Source organism: Clupea harengus, chromosome 23 (genome assembly GCF_900700415.2).
Source record: "Clupea harengus chromosome 23, Ch_v2.0.2, whole genome shotgun sequence".
Taxonomy (NCBI): Eukaryota; Metazoa; Chordata; class Actinopteri; order Clupeiformes; family Clupeidae; genus Clupea; species Clupea harengus.
The window spans coordinates 10,152,326-10,170,423 of record NC_045174.1 but is presented as its reverse complement, the minus strand read 5'-3'; the positions used below and the strand labels follow the sequence as shown (position 1 = coordinate 10,170,423).

At 43.6% G+C, this 18,098-nt stretch overlaps 1 protein-coding gene across 2 annotated transcripts in view; it reads left to right on the top strand.

Annotated features, from left to right (window-relative positions):
* Positions 1-3,104: 3,104 nt before the first annotated feature.
* thrab (thyroid hormone receptor alpha b) overlaps positions 3,105-18,098 on the top strand; it is a 124,148-nt gene continuing 109,154 nt past the window's right edge. The window contains exon 1 of one of the 2 annotated variants that reach the window (XM_031561573.2): positions 3,105-3,420. The gene's annotated coding sequence lies outside the window, so the exon portion shown is untranslated. The remainder of the gene's footprint in view (positions 3,421-18,098) is intronic. The other variant, XM_012814584.3, reaches the window with a different exon arrangement.

Here is an 18,098-nt window from a genome sequence, read left to right as displayed (position 1 = left end):
ATGCTCCCCTTCTCTTTCAGTGTGTGTATGTGTGTGTGTGTGTGTGTGTGTGTGTGTGTGTGTGTGTGCACGCACCTAGACACTTCACAATCCCTTTAGTTCTGCTCATGAAAGGTCCTTTTTGGCCTAATTATGGCTCATGAACAAAAAGGATGATTTCATGGTAAGTTCAAAAAATGAGCAAAAATGAAAAAGCACAGTTAGTTCCCTCTTTTGCTACGGGCCACTTCTGGTGTTTTTGCACTGTGGTGGTTGAAATGTTTTTTTTTTCTCCTTTTTTAATCCTGTTTGAAAGCACTTCATGATCACAAAGAAGTGCGAGTAAGAAGATTCTTATACATCATATTCAAAAGGGAATCTGCCCAAGGGTGCTTCCTACTCTGTTTTCAGGCTGAGTTCAAAACTTCCTTTCAAACAGATGCCTTTAACAGTGCCATCTAACCACAATAGCAAAGCATAGTCGTTACCATAATTATGTTTTTTGGCTCCAAGTGAAAATGTTTGAGCATAAAATCTAAAGAGCTTTCATTTGTTGAGGTCTTTGACACCTCGCCATATGATCAGATGGCTTTTAAAGTGAGTGGTGGGTGGGGGGTCGGGGGGGTGCTGCTGAAATGTGCTCATTATGACAAAAATTGTGGTTCAGGGTTTTGGACCGTTGAGGACGGGCTGTCACCTCACAACATTGGCGATGTGCAACTCAAAATGATGCATGTGTACGTTACTCTAACATATGTTAGTTTTCACCTAAATAAATGTAAAAAGATGTTAAATTCTTCCCTGACCCACCTCAAGGCTCAAACTCGCATTCTCTTATTGACAATAGAACAACCCGCCCTGAGAGGTGGGTTACGAGCATAAGGTTTGATTTGACTACAGCTGCAATAACTTGTATTTGATTAATTCAAATGACTTTTTTTAATATATGGCATGAAACACACATTTTGCAATTTCTGAGAGGCTCAAATCCACATTCTCTTATTAACAATGGAACAACCAGCCCTGGGACATGATGGGTTATGAGCATACAATTTGAGCTGACTATGGCTGCAATAACGGGTTAAGAAGTAACGTCAAAGTTTTAAGCTTAGTCCACTGCTCAATCCTTCTCCTCCTGCAAAGCCTCACTGCAGCATGAATTACAGGCAGAATGCCACTGATGATGTTGAGCACTCAGACAAAGTCTGAGCAAATTCTTCATGTTGCAACTGATTGTCCAAGAATTTGAAGCATACGTAAGTCCTTATACTAATATTAATACAAATGCCAACATTTCCAGGTGTGTGGTGCCCATGCACTGGTCAGGTAATTCTCATTATTGCTTTGGGATCAGCCCAAGGGTTTGCTGAGCTCATATTATTGTAGGTTCTTAACGCTGGGCACTCTTTTGGTTCCTTAGAAAGGCAAATCGGTTGTGAGATGTGGCTGACAGTAAAGGCTACAGGTCAGTCAGCATCAGGCGTGCAGCTGATGGCTGGGATCCGGGCCATGGCCCCAACATGCGGCTGGAGGCTTTGAAGGCATCTGGTATTTGCTTGGGCTTCATCCAGCGGGGATGGGTTTTCTTTTCTTTTACTGGTGTGTTTGTCTTTGAGATTAGTTTATGTTTATGTGCCTCAGTCACTCTGTGTTTGTCAGCTTGAACTAGGCTGTCTTTATACTCTACGCTCTCCTCTGATAGAAGGACGCTTTGTTTCTATGTTTCTTTGTGTCGCAGTGAAGTGAAAGATGAACACAAACAATATGAATATGCAATAGGATGTGGACTGGATATTTAGGATACAAAATCATATCCAATGCCAAGCTGATAAAAAAACAACTGATGGTAGGCTGTGGCTGTGGATGGTAATGTGAACACTCAATCACAACCATTACTTTTACCACACTGCTAGTTCTGTAGACAGATAAATGTTTAAAAGGGGCCTTGACATGAAAATGAATTCCATACACCATATAAAAGCCTTACATGAAGAGTGTTAGGAGTGCAGGTAAAAGCACTGCAGGGTGATTTATGTGGGCAGGAATGTGGGCCAACCAGTGCTGAACATAGGAACACTAATCACGGGTAATTGTTGGCAATAAGTGCTTACTATTAACTTACTTCTATTACTAATTATTAGGAATAATTACAATGTACAAACATTAAGCTTTTAAAATGGGTTAAATGGCATTCATTTTCACCTTTACTAAAAAATCAATCAGGTGTTAAGTGTGCATCCATTTTGGAGGTAGTCTATTACATATTGTATTATATCGCCATGGTGATGATTGCCATTATATTGCAACATTAATATAGGCTATATTATGTCCATATTATAAAGCTCGAGGCTTTGCTTTCCAAATACGTGCCAAGAACCCCTTAAAAACGCACGCAAGCGCGCAGGCACACATACTCAAAATTACAATTATAAACTTGTTCTGCATTTAGCCAGCTGTAGATACGTGACTTCATCACTTCAGTGAACTTCGACATTCAAAGCGATCTAGTAAAAACTTTCCTACTGAATGGGAAAAGTGGCCTATTCGGCTATATAAAAAATATCTAGTCAATAGACTAATACATGTATTATTAATCAACTGTGATGATTTCTTATTTTGAGAAAAGGCAGCCAGAGATAAACAGGATACTTATCTTTTAATTGTATCTAATGAATGTTATATGTATTGCTATTTATCTTACATAGATAAATATTTAAAGGCATTTCTATTGGAAAATACAATCTACAGCATTACAGCGCAAAACAAAAATGGGCTGTAGCAGCGAGATAAGGAGGAGCTGGTGCATAGGTATACAGGGCTGCTGATGTCTTGCTGACTTGTCCCGTAGGAGATGCCCACTACATCGACACACCTCAGGGCTACAGTACCCTCACAGAACGTCCGTCCTTACTTCACTCACCGCTGTCTTTCTTACCGTGTGAATGGCAGTAGGCTATTTTGTCTTGGGTTTGTTGTGCCATTACAGCTGAACAGTCTCCGCTACAAGTACTTTACAATGTCAGTCCTGTAGAGAGCAGTAGATGGTTTTATTTAATTGTTTTATACGGGCCGTGAGCTGTGCGCGCTCTGTACTGTACAAGAGCGAGGGGAGGGAGGAGCAATAGTATTTCTCTGAATTTTCTACCCCTGTCGTGGCAGCCAACGAACACAACCGGAGCACTTTCCCCCCACATACCAAGGAAAATCCACAATAACGAGCGCACAGTGACTTCGCTAAAGAGCAACACAGGAACTGCATGAAACATTCATTTGACGGCACGCTGCACCCTGCGGAGGAATTAGCTCGAATATACCTTACTGTGCAGTGTATAGGCTACTACTACACTTGCACCGGATTGAGGGACAGCCTGGACATTTCCAGCCCCGTTTTCTGTCCCGAAAGGTTCCAGTTCGCGTGTTCGGCGACCGAAGAAACTGGCGGTGAGTGTTACTGTTGCTCATACGTTGTTGGTAAAGCTACTATTACGTGGTGGTCATGCATTTAGCAATTTGCTATTTTATCACTAGAAGCTAACCCAACTCCTGTAGCTAGCTCTTCGGGTTTGACAGATCAGCAGTAGCCAACTAGCTATAGTAACATATAGGCTATAGCGTTATTTTCAGTTTGGCCTTGCCTTCCGTGTTGTCGCTTTAACAATTTCAGCATGTAGGCATACATTGTCTGCAGCTTTTACAATCGATTTGGCTGACATTGAAAACGCTACGTCTAAAGTTACAGTAGGCTACAAGCAGTCCTGGAATATATGAAAGGCCTAGGCGAGTATCTCTCTCTCTCTCTCTCTCTCTCTCAAACACACACACATACATATATAGTGTGTGTGTGTGAGTGTCTGTGTGTGTGTGTGTGTATATACATACACTATAGAACCACACTCAGCTACACTAATGGTGCTACGTACACAAGTGACAGGTCCCTATCACACTGTCAATATTTATGTTGAGTTGCAATAAAAAGTGATTAACGCTCATATCCAGGTAAGTTGTACAAGCGTTGGTAAATGTTTTTTTTTTTTTTTAAACTGTGAATTCGATATGAAATGTGTATAAGGTAAAGTTTTTAACGATGCCTGTAGCCTGCACGAGTCAACACATCAGGTCCAAATCAATTGTAGAAGTGACTGTTGATCTTTCGAAACAGCGTGCAACAATGCAACATTGAAACATTGAAACAATGTTGCCCCTGGGCCATCAAAAAGTCTACAACGTTTCTCACCCACCCATTGCTCTCACCAACTGTACCCTATGGCGCTCAAAAGCGCTTCACATTGATTTTCTGACCGGTTTATTCTTATCAATGATTTAACTTGTAACGCTCGCCGACGCAGTCTGATAGGCTGCAGTTTAATGTGCAAGCAGAATACATGGCTGTCATTTTACGACGCAATAAAGTTAACTGCTAATTTTCAACATGTTCTAACATGATAATAATACACAATGTAGGTATTTGTGGCAGGCACGGGTCCTCCTGACCTCGATTGCTATTAAACAAGCCGCCTTATCAACATGTGCTAGAAAACCTACTTTAAACGCGCAGCCTGAGGTGAACGCTCTTCTCCCCTCAAAAGGTCTCCCAAAGACTACATTAATCACTAGCGAGTTTGTTTGGAAATGTATGCGCTACAGTTTACCCTTGGCCTACTCAGACACCATAAACATTTTTTCCTTGCACAATAACTTGCACCGTTTCATATAACTCATACGTGGACCAACCTACCAATACAAAAAAACCTAAGGAGTAATAGCGTTTCACGGCTCAGTTTTTAGTTGGTGGTTACAGTTACTACAACACCTGTAGCCGTCTCACAATCCCCCGTAAAACTCATCCTTACTGGAAGGCACAGAATCCGAACACGAAATACATTCATGGTGCTGATATTTGTATAGGCTTTGAGAAGATGTAAGCCTATGCTATAAGGCTGGCTCTGGTTTAGCCCCATCTGACCTGGCTCTGCGTGTGTATTTGTGGGAGATCTTACGTGACCTTCCCCCAGTCAGTGGCCCCTTGGCCTGTAGTGCACTTCCCTTCGCTATATGGGGCAATGGAGCCATCCAGGACGAACAAGTGAGGAAGTTTAGTTATGTAAGCACAATGGCACTGGTCCTGCTGTTGATGCCCTCAGAGAAGCCCATCACATTATGATATCACCCCACTGTGGAAAAGCATTCTGGGTTGTTTCACGGTATCTGGCATTTTTTCGTATGGGTGTCTGTGGAATGCTAAAAATAGTCATACAAAGTCGTTTATTTTATTTTTCAGAACAGTCAACATTATGCACAATGCGGGCTAATGAAAGTGCTCCCCTTCTCAATCGGCACCGCGGCTGTGCATTGAGGGGAAGCTAAACGCATTTAGACCTCGTTGTCTGTCTTGTTCGGTGCTCTGGGACATCTTTCAGATGGGGTCTTCGTGCTCACGCTGCTGTGTTAATTAGATTATATTGTCCATATGCTGAGCGTGTGCAGGTTGTTGTGTTTTTCCCTCCTGTCCTACCCGCCCCTCCTCCACCATCCAGCAGAGGCAAACTCATCTGAGCGGAAAAAAATCCTCCATTCATCTGAGAGAGATACAGCGTTCATGTCTTCTTCTGCACTAAAGCGCTGTGCATTCTGCATTAAATGCAGTGAGTCTTGGCAGATGTCCTGTCAATCATCTCTCCGCATACCTGCTCCTCACCGTAGCATTTGATGTTTATAGCAGAGGACTGACTTGGAAACGGCTCTGACACAATCTCAAAGAAGACATTGACATGGTTTGTTAAACTTTGTGAAAATGGACAACATATAACCTTTCCAAGACCTGCTGTTTTTTTCAGTCAGTTGTTGGAATCTGTTTGAGAATGTGACATAAGGATTAATCAATTCATTGTCAAGGCTCGATATTGTGCACAAACGTGCATGCACAAGTGCACAGCTGATGGTGCACTGGGTCCCTGGATGTCACTCTTGTGCGAGGGTTGCACATCATTTCACCAGCATTGTGCCAAACTGGAAAGCACTTGACCAAAGGGCCAGACCATTTATTCCTCGATAAAGCAGTTTCTCACAACACGGTGAGTGCCAGCAGTGTTACATTAAATCCTCCTGGGCTCCTTGTTTTCGTGTTCAAAACACCACCCTAATTATCACAGGCAAGCTCACACACACATGCTCACACACACATGCACACACACGCACACAACTCTTTGAAAGAACAGGAAATCCCATGTTGTAATACATTAGTGTTTCTCTTTTTTTAATTTCTTGGTCACTTTCTCTTCTCCTGAACCCTCGATTTTACAAGTTTCCTCCCGGTATCCGGGGAAAAAATGAAACGCTGACAAATGCAGTGACTCGGACTGCCGGGGCAGCTGCACAGACCCGAGATGAGGCCTCCGCGGTGAAGATAAGAGGCCAGGTTTATGCAGAGGGAGAAGCGGTGTGAGGGTGACTTGCTCCCCACCAATAAAAAAAAAAAAAAGCACTGGCCAGCTCAGTGTGAGCTTTTACTGCCCCATGGCTTCGTGTGAAATGTGCACTTTCGGTCATCTGAATGTAATTATGTTGAACACTGCATCGCCTCCCTTTTGAAAATGTAGACAGTAACTGGTGTGTTCTCTCACCCCCTTCGAAGCTTAACTGTTGCTTGTAGCATTTGTGTGTGAGTGTGTGTGTGTTTGCGTGTGTGTTAGCTTCCATGTCTGTAATGGTAGTACTCATTTACTCATTATCATTGCTTATACTGTGCTGCCACAGAGAAGGCATGAGGTATCTGTCTTCGTTCTGGGTTTGAAAATCATCATAGGCGTAGCTGCTTGGCTGATAAGCGCAAAACCACTGTCCTGTGGAACAGGGCTGAATTTATCAGCATGCAGTTTGATCGCCACAAGTGTGAGCCACTGCCGCTGCTTTCGAGATAAACCAACGCTCATCCGTGCGCGCAGACAGACACACACACACACACACACACACACACGCAGAGACACAGACGTGAAAGCTAAGACACAGGGAGCTCATCTCTGTGGGTTACTTCCCTCAGCTGTAGTTACAGCTCATGTTTTCTGATGTGTGTTCCTCCTTTCCCAACCCTGTGGTAATGTTTTCTTTTCCTTATTCGCCTTTTTTACTGTTTTGCTCAGGAGTCCTGGAAATTGTCATGTTGGCATTGTCCTTGTTGTTGTTGTTATGTGTGTGTGTGTAAGTGTGTTTTTTTGTTTTGTTTTGCACGCCTTCTGTTTTTCATGGCTGTGCTGTGGTTTCCAGGTTCATGCTTGCCAGCAACCACCCTCTGCTCTAAGTCGGGTTTTGGAGATGGGTCCATCCACTCCCACTCTCCAACCCCCCCCTCTACCCCGCCCTCTGTGCACACCCCCACGATCTCTCCAAACCACCCACCTCCCTCCCCCCTCCCAAAACACCCCCCTACTCTTCTTACAACCCGAGCAGCCGGACTGGGCTCGGCATGGGAAAATAATAACACATAAAATGGCCTTTATTGGATTGGAGAGCTGAGAGGCTGTTTTATGTGGCCACGCTTCACACTTATTAACACCACTAAATCTTAACCCAGTGTAGCTGATCCAGGCTGGGTGGCTTATGTGCTTTAGTCAGGAGGGAGAGAGAGAGAGTGAGAAGGAGAAGGTGACAGAGAGGGAGTGAGCACGTGAGAGAGCAAGGAGAAAGAGGCGTCTCAGAAGTTAGAGAGAGAAAAACTGAGAGTGAGGGAATAATGAGTGAAGAAAGAGTGTGAAAGAAACAGGGAAGATGCTGGAGGAGGGTTGCTTTCTTTGCCTGGTGGGGAGTGTTTTAATTTTGCCGGTGCAAGTGGTTAACAAGTGGGTCTCCGTGTGACAGCCGCTGGCTCTCACACAGGCACGCTGGCACTGGGAAAGGCTCCCGCGTGCAGGAGAGCGAGAGAGAGTGGAGACTGGGGGAAGTGACGGGAAGTGACGCACCGCTCTCGCCCGCCCAATACCACGCAAACGTAGCTCTCGGCAGACAACCAGGCACGATTCACAATGACTTGTGATTTGTGATTTTTTTTTCTCCTCTGACTAGATCTTTATGCTTTCCCCGTCTGCGTCCTACTGTAATTTGTCCTGTAACCTTGACTTCATTCTTAATGGCCATGTGGGTTTCCCCCCCCCCCGATGAGCAGATCTTTGTGCTCCTCCCCCCCCCTGCTGTAATTTGTCCTGTAGCCCCGGCCTTTCACCAGACGGACCCTTTTCTGGTCCGTCACTGAGGGTGCACTTATCGTTATGAATGTCATGCATAAAAGGAGGAAGAGGGTGGTCTATCAGTAGACATGCAATTGCAGTGAGGGACATGACGAAGGCCTTATTCCATCGTCTCAAAGACAGATCAATAAGCCAGGCCTTAGAGTAGTAATGTGAACTTTTCATTGCTGCTGAAGCCTTAAGTGAAATTTTTCGTTTTTGAAAGTTGGCATATATTTTTTTTCTGCCGCAGAGAAATCTATTTCACTGAGGAACCGATAAAGTGCATCACAACTTTATTTGCTCGCCGTCTGTAAATGTGTTTCTGTCATCTATAGCTTATATTATGATAAAAAAGATGATTTGATGGGAGAGGCTGTCTACTTTGAAATGGGTCCAAGTGTCTCATTTTGCTGTGTTTGGAGAGTCACTGGTGGACTATCCGCATATTCGCTTTTAATATCCAAGATAAGTGCACAGTGTTTTATTTAATTCAATCAGACGGATTATAGATTTTCCTTGAGCCAGTGAATATGCAACATGCACTGCGGAGTGATAAAGTCTAACAAATGCAGATAGCCATGATAAGAGATAATTGAATTGGGGCTCGATGGGCCGTTCCGGGGGAATTGGCACTGTCTCCAATATCATGTATCTTCAGGGGGTAATGTGTAACTTTTTCAGATAGTGTATGAGAAAATGGATGATGCAAGCATTGGCGTCAAATCCAAAGAGCTCACGGTCATCATATCATTGGCTCCCCTACAGGTTGTTTGTTTAGCTTGATATATGGCCCAATTCCATTAGGAGTTGGAGCCAAGTCTTTACCCCTCTCCATTTGTTCTGACCCTATTTTCCACTGGCTCCAGAAGTCTTTCAAGCCTGTCGTCTCTGCGGTAGGGAGGGGTATCGTTAGGATTTTATTGATACTACTACTCTTATTGATACTCCTCATCAGATGGGTTCTTTATCAATACCCTTATCTGCTCTTTTTCATAACTAAATATATAAAAAAAACATATTGTTTAACAAAAAAGAATACATTCAGCTTGCAGTAACGACTGTAGCTGTCGTCGGACTTGAGTAATCTTCGAGTTATCTTCACTTCACCCGGTTTACTGTACTGTCTCCACCGCAGCCTCTCTGCTGTGCTGTCCGCTGACTGCTCTCTGTGTGTGTGTGTGGAGGAGCTGAGCCACGACACAGAGAGAAGGGGAGAGGCTGTGGCGTGATCAAAAGGACAGCGAAACATTAAAAAGTACAGAGAAGTTCAGAACCAGTAAAGCCAGAGCTTATCAATACTGCAGTCTTAAATAATTTTGCTGACGATCTATTAATGCTGGGTCTCGGCAACTGTACACATTGAGTTGTGACTCGGCTCTGGGAACGATATTAATTGCGATAATAAAAACAGCCACATGTCAGGGGGATTTTACTGGAAGTCGACGTAATGAGCAGATTTTTATGCTGCGATAGGATCGCAATGATTCTTGACCACTCGAGCAGCCTCAGATCAGCTTCGAATAACAACCAAGTCACTTTGGTGAACAAAGCCTGCATTTTTAAGAGGCAGTATTTCTCTGTTTATTTGTATGTGTGTATGTGTATGTGTGTATTTCTGTGTGTGTGTGTGTCTGTGTGTGTGTGTGTGTGTTTGTGTCTGTGTGTCTTCGTATGTGTATGATTTTTTGGTCTTTAGGTATTCATGATGGGCCGGCTCCAAGAGACTAAGACAACTCCACCTTTATGATCATTTTTCTTTTTATTGCCTCTTTGAATGTTTTTAGGCCACCCTACTTATGCCAAAGACCTATTTTTATTCACCAAACACCCGCTTATATATACACGTCCGAATGAGACCTTTTTTACCGTCAAGCCAAAAATAGTTGCCAGAGGTATTTCATTAGAGTAATGTATCCAAGTCTGTGTGTTTGTGTGTGTGTGTTTATTAAGTAGTGTAAAACACAGGAGACAGTGTCCTCGATCCAGTGATGGAGAATGGTAACTCAAATGGGAATAGCGCTGTTTATGCTCTCTTCAACCTACATATAGCTCGCCATGATGGCTCTGGCCCATCCAGTGTGTAGCTTCTCATACAAATTTCCATCAAGTCATTGCAGCTGGAGACTCTCTATTTTCTTGATGTTTCTCTATATAAATACTAAAGAGTTTCTCTGGTTTCTTGCCAGAATTGTTAAACAGACCATCTGCAGCAGAAGAGGCTTTATTCTCTCGTCTCAAACCTTGATAGTGTAAATAATGTTGTCGTACATCACTGCTGTCAGTGCTTAAATGTTCAGACGTGGTCTCTGCTTGTATTCTCACCCCTGAAGCACAACAGTGGGATTTCCTTCTGGCAGACTCCTGTGGCACGCTGTACTTAGGCTGCATCCGACACTTTGTCACTCCGAGTCTGCCAGAGAAAGGCCTCCAAAACCTCAAACCCGCTAATTTTGATTTATTTACCTTCGCACAGGAGGGGAAAGACCGGCACAACAATGTCACATTCAGAGCATCTGCTGCTCTCTCATGCATCCACGTTCAACAAATGCCTCTGTTTTTTCACCGTCACTGAGAGAGAGATAGAAAAAGATAGCGCGAGAGAGAGAGAGAGAGAGAGAGAGAGAGAGAGACGTGTCACGGTGGAGGCTTCTGATGAAGCCCGCATGCAGGAAACAGGAAGAACCCCAACAATCGGTGTCTCCCCTCCCTCCCTCGTTCTCTCTCTATCTCTTTCTATCTTTTCCTTGTTGTTTGTTGATACTGCCGCTCCTGTGAATTTGCCTCCATTCATCAACTTGTCCAGATCAGTATCTCTCCTCTTGGTACACCTGTTGCTTCAGCATCTGTCAGGCCCTGTCATGAAGTCAAATTCTTTTTCAGTTTGGAGTCGTTGCCTGTGCACTCGAGTGGGTGTATGAAGGAGTCAGTGTCAGAAATGAAAATGTTTTCAACATTGTCAGAAATTAACATATTTGGTCTCTTGGTATTTGATTGTCCCCTAAGGGGCATTTTCTAATTTTGATATGGGGACCGTTTTTCATTTTGCGAAGATGGCAAGTAATACAGACATCCAGTTATCACAAACAAGCTAATTCAATCAGTTAATTAAAATGACTACTGACTTTTCTAAAATGATGGTTGTTTCAAAGAACAGATTTACTGCATTAAGACAACTTGTGTTATGTTCATTTGTGGACATAATTTCCACATTTTGATCGTTGCCAAGCTAGCATTTCCCAACATTCTGTTGAGCCTAACCTTTGTGAAATCACTGTGGTCCTTAGCCTTAATCAGAATCAGAATCAGGTTTTATTGGCCAAGTAAGTTTGCACAAACAAGGAATTTGACTTGGTAAAGTGGCTCTCGGTGTGCTTACACAAAATATACATTAACACAATACAAAACAAACAGTGCATCAGTGCAACGGTCTAAGAAGTTTAAGAAAGTATATACGGAATGGCTATATACAGTAGCTGTGAAATGTTTTAATGTCGTGTAACGACACTAAAAGCTATTTTCAGCTACTCTGTACTTCCACCAGTCCACTAATTTGTAACTGTGTCATAATGCAGCAGTTCATTTAAACTTTACAACAAATTTACGGTCGCCAAATGATATGCAGTGGTGATACAGTAAAATTACTTCATAGTTCAAATATCAAAAGTGAATTGATATGCTAAAGAATGTGTCACAATAGGACATTCAACCAAACCATGGTATAACAGTAACACAAAAAACAGAACCGAGTACTTCACCCCTCTACTGTAGATTCCAGTGGCATTTTAGTTTTTTTGAGTTTTTCTTTTATTTTCTTATTGATTTCCTGGCATTGGTAGAAGTACAGGGTTGGCATGGGCCAGAGGAGACTGTAGGGCTTCTGTGGTGTGGGTGCCTGAGAGTTATTTAGATTTTTACGAGATCATCTCTCCCACGGTAATTAGGTCCCTAATTACCCTGCCTATATCCATGTCACCTCCACCCTCTCTGCTCGTTCATCTGGCTGGCTCACCTACGCTGATGGCTCGTGTCCCACACATTACCTCCCGGCGCAACGGTGGGAAGATGAAGGGCTTTCTAACGCCACAAAACCAGTTTGCAAAACTCCCCTCACTCGTCGCCACCCAGATATGCGAAGGAAGGCTCTGACAAAAAAAAAAAGGACACACGCGATGTGCCGTTGTCGTTGTTGGGGGGGGGGGGGGGGTTTGTTGTGCTGAGTTGACAGGCAACATTCAGTTCCTCCGCTGGGTCCTCAGCACAGAATGTACTAAAGACAGAGAGAGAGGTAGAATGTGACATAGGATGTCGTGAAGAAGTGAGTGCTTTTCTTAGAAGGGGCGCTCTCTCTTTCTCTTTTTAGGCTGTTTAAAATAAGCCCCAGCTAATGGGGTGCCATTACACCCCAATACACACGTTCACACAGACTCATTCGGTCATGTGGATATGTGTTCATGGGCACCAACACACACACATGTACAAACACCTAAACATACATATAGACACATATTTGTGTGTACATACATATTTGGGTGTATGTGTAGATTAATACATTACATACATGTAGGGGCGACAGTGGTACAGGAGGTAAAGAAGTCGTTTAGTAAGCAGAAGGTTGCTAGTTCGATTCCCTGTCGAAGCGTCCTCAAGCAAGACACTGAACCCCTAATTGCTCCTGATGTGCAGTGTGCCATCAGTGTAAATGTAAAATGTGTATACATTGTAAGTCGCACATATGTAAGTCGCTTTGGATAAAAGCGTCTGCTAAATGACTAAATGTAAATGTAAATGTACACATACAAATATATACACACACACACACAGGTATTCACTGTACGTATTTTTATGTGTATTTACACAGATACAGGTAAGACACGCGTATGCATATACTCATAGTACCAGGATGCCACATTGGCATTATGTTATTCTGTCCTTTGTGTGTATTTGTGTGTATGTGTACATTATTAAATACATACATGTACACATACAAATATATACACACGTTATTCTGACCTGTGGACAGCTTCCTGTTAGGGCTGTAGGCAACGATTGATTTATTCCCGTGAAGTAAACACTTGAGATTTGACCTGTCTGGGGTCGCCCCTGCTAGTCTCTCAGATGAGAGTAGTTAGCGTTACCGATTTTCCATGTATGAACACACGAGGCAGCTTAACCGCAGCAAGCGCTTCAAGGCTGTTTGCACCACACAGACATACGCATACAGACACGCACAAGCACACACACGTCCACACATACATGAAGATGTGATGTGATTGATTTTGGCAGAGAATCAGTATGTTTATCTATACATTGCATCGGTGACACACGTGCATGCATGCTGCTCACATGCTGCTCCCGTGAAGCAGATGCCAGCATCCATATTCTGTCAGTGAGATACGGAGGAAATACACTGAAAAAAAGTAAAGCTACTCGGAACAGATCACGTCCAGCTTATACAGTGTGGGCTTTGCTGTCCATTTCTTTTGGATGTTTTCTAAACCAGCTGCAGGAGGTGCACTGGACGTTGAGTAAACACCTGCCTTTACCCATAGTGCTCTGTAACAGGCGAGTGAGCCTGAAAGCATGCGAAGAAGAAGTCTGTCTTTGTACAGTTTAAGTAAGGATTATGAACCCCCCTCTCGCAATATTACGGCTGTCATGCCGACCCAAGTAGTCGTATATAAATTACACGTGGGTGCTCCCAGAGCATGGTGTTTCATATATTTTTCATGGTAGTCCAGCAGAAATTCTATACGCTTGGGCTGGTATTTTTTTTTTTGACAGAGTGTTGGCTCCCTCCGAGCTAGGTGCTCCCGCTCATGTTCACAGGCTCTCTGTCTGGCAGGGATCAGATGACTGAGGCACACTGCAGGCCTCCAGCCCCTTTACAAGCCCCGGGTCATGGGAACTTCCTTATAATTGGGGTGCCTCTTCTCTCTCTCTCTCTCTCTATATATATATATATATATATACCATGTGTGTGTTTGTGAATCTGTATATGTATTCACATACACATGTTACAGTATGTGCACATATGTGTGTGCCCGTTTTCATTATTATTTGTGTGTGTGTGTGTGTGTGTGTGTGTGTGTGTGTGTGTGTGTGTGAGTGAGTGTGTGTGTGTGTGTGTGTGAGTGTGTGTGTGTGTGTGTGTGTGTTCATGTGTGCTGTGGCTCTGAGTCAGCACGGCACGGTCCGTTCGTCCAGGCGTTGGACACCTTCCAGGATATCTCCAAGGGAGAAGCGTGTGGCCTTTGGCCCAGTTTCAACTGTAAACTAGTTTTAATGAAGGCAACTTGAAAGGCGGGGGCCACTGGGCGGTTCACGCCACAGATTAACCAAAACCCTTAACGAAACCAGCACCATTCACCGGCACCAGATTAACCAAAACCCTTAAGCAAACCAGCACCATGCACCGGCACATCACAAAACACATCAACCGTGCACTTGTCACCGTATTTATACTTCCATAATGAAGCTGTTTGGGAGTTGCCGTCATTAAGTGCCACTAAGCCTGTGGGGGGGGGGGACAATAACAGCACCAGGGGGGTCAGGACCTCCGATGCAGATCGCTACATGCATCAACACACTGATGGGGAATGGCAGTTTCTCCACAAGGATATGGAGTCTTTCTGTAAGGAGTCACTGCAGCACTGTAATGGAGAGGAAAGTGAGCCAGAGAGAGAGAGAGCAGTGAGGGGTGAAGGAGAAAACTGGAGAAAGTGACCTCTATGTTTTTCATTCCATTTTGCTAACCTCAACTTTATAGGTGAAAAAGAGAGGAGAAGGAGAGAGGGCGAGGGAGAGAGAGAGAGAGAGAGGGAAGCAAAAGAAACGAGGAAGACAGTCCACGTGTGAGAGTAGCATTCCTCCAGCTTGAGCAGGGGTGTTGGAGCAGCGTGCAGCTCAGCTCTCCCAGCTCCGGGTGGGAGAGGGTAGAGCTATTTCACTTGGCACCCCGGCACAGGATGGGCCCCTTTCTTGGCTGCAGCCCCAGCGGATTGGTCTCTGTGCTCATTCGCCCGGGCCTTTTCGAAGTTCTATATCCAAAGCTATGCATCGTCATACATATCTTTTTTTTTTTTTTTCACACTAGCAAAAAAAAAGAAAAAGTACTGGCAAGTATTTTTTTCAGGGACACTATGTCCTTTGTCATCATCTTTGTATGATGTTTGCATGCTATGGTAGGATTTTCATAAATGTAAAAACATCTTAGCCATCTATCTAGTAAAAATGGTCTAAGCGGGAATACATTTGGCAACTCACAATTTATTTTGATACAAACAATGATCTGTTCCCTTGGGTTTACTCAGAATGTTTATTTTAGATTTGTTTTCTTTCATTTCTTACTTTGCCAACAAAAAAGCTTTGTTTTCCCTGGGTGGACAGTGTAATGTCCTAGTGTAATCTAGAGGAACTCTGAAATCTGTTATGGAGTCTGCAGTCAGAAGTGTTGAGTCTGAAGAAAGACAGAAGCAATCAGAGGGCGGGCTTCATCAATGGATTATAAAATATGTTGCCAGTTCTGGCATGAGTCTACTACAGCAAACAATTGGTTTGTGTGTGTGTGTGTGTCTGTCTGTGTCTGTATGTGTGTCTGTCTGTCTGTGTGTGTGTGTCTGTGTTTGTCTGTCTGTCTGTCTGTGTGTGTGTGTGTGTATGTGTGTGCGTGAGAATCAGTGGTGTTCCATAGGTGGAATGATTGGCATGGTTCTCTTAGTTCTTCCAGGGAGTCTGGATGAAATCTCTATTCTGAAGGGTGTGCACAAATCTCTTTCTCTTTTTTTCTCTCTCTCTCTTTTTCTCTGTCTCTTTTTCTCTCTCAACACACTCATGGTCATGGGCTGCTGAATCTCAGCTCTTTCACACCAAGAACATACAAGGACAAAGAATGTTAATGACCTGGACCAGATTCAGCGTTCACCGTCTCTCTCCCTCGTTCTCTCCCTCCCCCTCTCTCTCTCTCTTTCTCTGTCTCCTCCTCTCTCTCCTTGCCCTCCCCACTTTCTTCCTATCTCTCAGACTCTCTCGCCCATACATAGGCAAGTCTAACATGGCCAGGCAAATCCCTCTCTCTCTCTCTCTCTCTCTCTCTCTCTCTTTCTCTCTCTCTCCTTCTTTCTCCTTCTTCAGATTCTGACGGACACAGCTCAGATAGCCGGCACTGCGCTTTTGATTGACTTTCAATTGAACCGTTGACCACGATAAGGTCAGAACTCATGCAGAGCTTTTGGTTGCTCAGATCTTTTCACTGACTAAACAAAAGCCACATAGATAATGCTGTTGACTCTACTCCTGAGACAGGTTGTTCTTTTACCTCTGCCAAACACACACACACACACACACACACACACACACACACACACACACACACACACACACACACATGCACATTTAGTTGCAATAGCATGACTGGATTCATTTTGTGGCCATTGAATGTACTGATCACAAGTAAAACTACACACAAATAAAACTTCCATATTGTCATTTAATGAAAAGGAGTTATTTGATTAGTGTTACATTAAAGCTATTTTCCTTTATGAGAGTTTAACCTCATAAAATACCTTGATAAAATGCTGCCTCAGCACAAAACCTGATCGTTGTCAGCCTAGCAGAACAATGATATTGTGCCTACTGAAATACTGTCATCCATAATTGCATTGGAGGGATCACTTCGGTACTGCACCATATCATAGTCAGAATAATGCACTTTAAGGTCCAACAGAAGAAGATTAAGCTGCAATCAATGTCATGCACAATGTGCTGCAGTGAAATCTGATAACTTACAGCCCCCTTGCACATATAGATGATTATTGATAAAATCAATAATCAATAAGGTAATTGAATTCAGTGTTCTTTTTTTGACATCTAAATGGTGAGGAAGAGCTGAAAAGTCAGATTGCAGGAAATTGGAACCAGTCATTTTTTTTATCCGTTTGTAATATAAATAAATAACGGGTCGTTTTACAGATCCCTGTGGTTATATGGCCAATAGCCAAATCTGCCACAAAGCACACACAGTTATGGGGACACAGCTTACTGTATGTAGACATAAGATATGACTGCACATACATTCAACCCTGCAGGGGCACTGAAGTGACCAACTGCACATCTGGTCATGTGAACCAAATGCAAGGTCACTGAAGCGTTTCCTTTTTTGCCAGACAAGGAGAAAAAAAATACTGTCCAATGCGGCTTGTGCAATCTCCAGTTGCGTACTCACTGTGAAACATATAGCTGCTATGGCAGCCGTGACCTCACCCTGTCACCGCTATAAGGTATATGGTGTGAAAGGTTGCTGACAGTGCCGCGTGCTGTTGTTTTGGGTGAAACCCGAGGCTGTCCGAAAATATTCTAGATAAATATCTTAAATCTGCCGAAGTGCGTATAACTCACTGAGGTGTCAAGGGAGGGGGTGAAATATCTGTAGAGCTGTGGAACCTAGAAGGGTTCAAGAGTCGATCTCCTGGATATATAGTATGAGGGGAAGGTTCTCTCCAAACACTGGAGCTGACGAATTTACCGGAGGCTCTTGTTGAAGGAAACAGTTGAGAGCACTTAGGGGTTTGAGAGGTAAGAGAAAAAAATGCAGGTATAGCCGTGCAACAATGGTGTCTTGTGTCAATGTGGGCAGAACCCAAATGTATTCAGGTGACCTACATAGTTTAATGTGATCCATGGCCTCGCATTCTCATCTGTCTGTAACTGAAAGCGTGGTTTCACTGATCCACCCTCCTTCAAGCATGCACACCACATATGTTACCTAGATAAGAGATGTCTAGCTGAGGTACGTTGTGGTCATTTTTTCCCATTGGCTCACTCACGCTGTCTTCTGTTCCTGACTGTGCGACTGTTTGCTTGCTTTGCTGCCAGTTACTCTGTAATTGTGTTGGCAAACGTTCA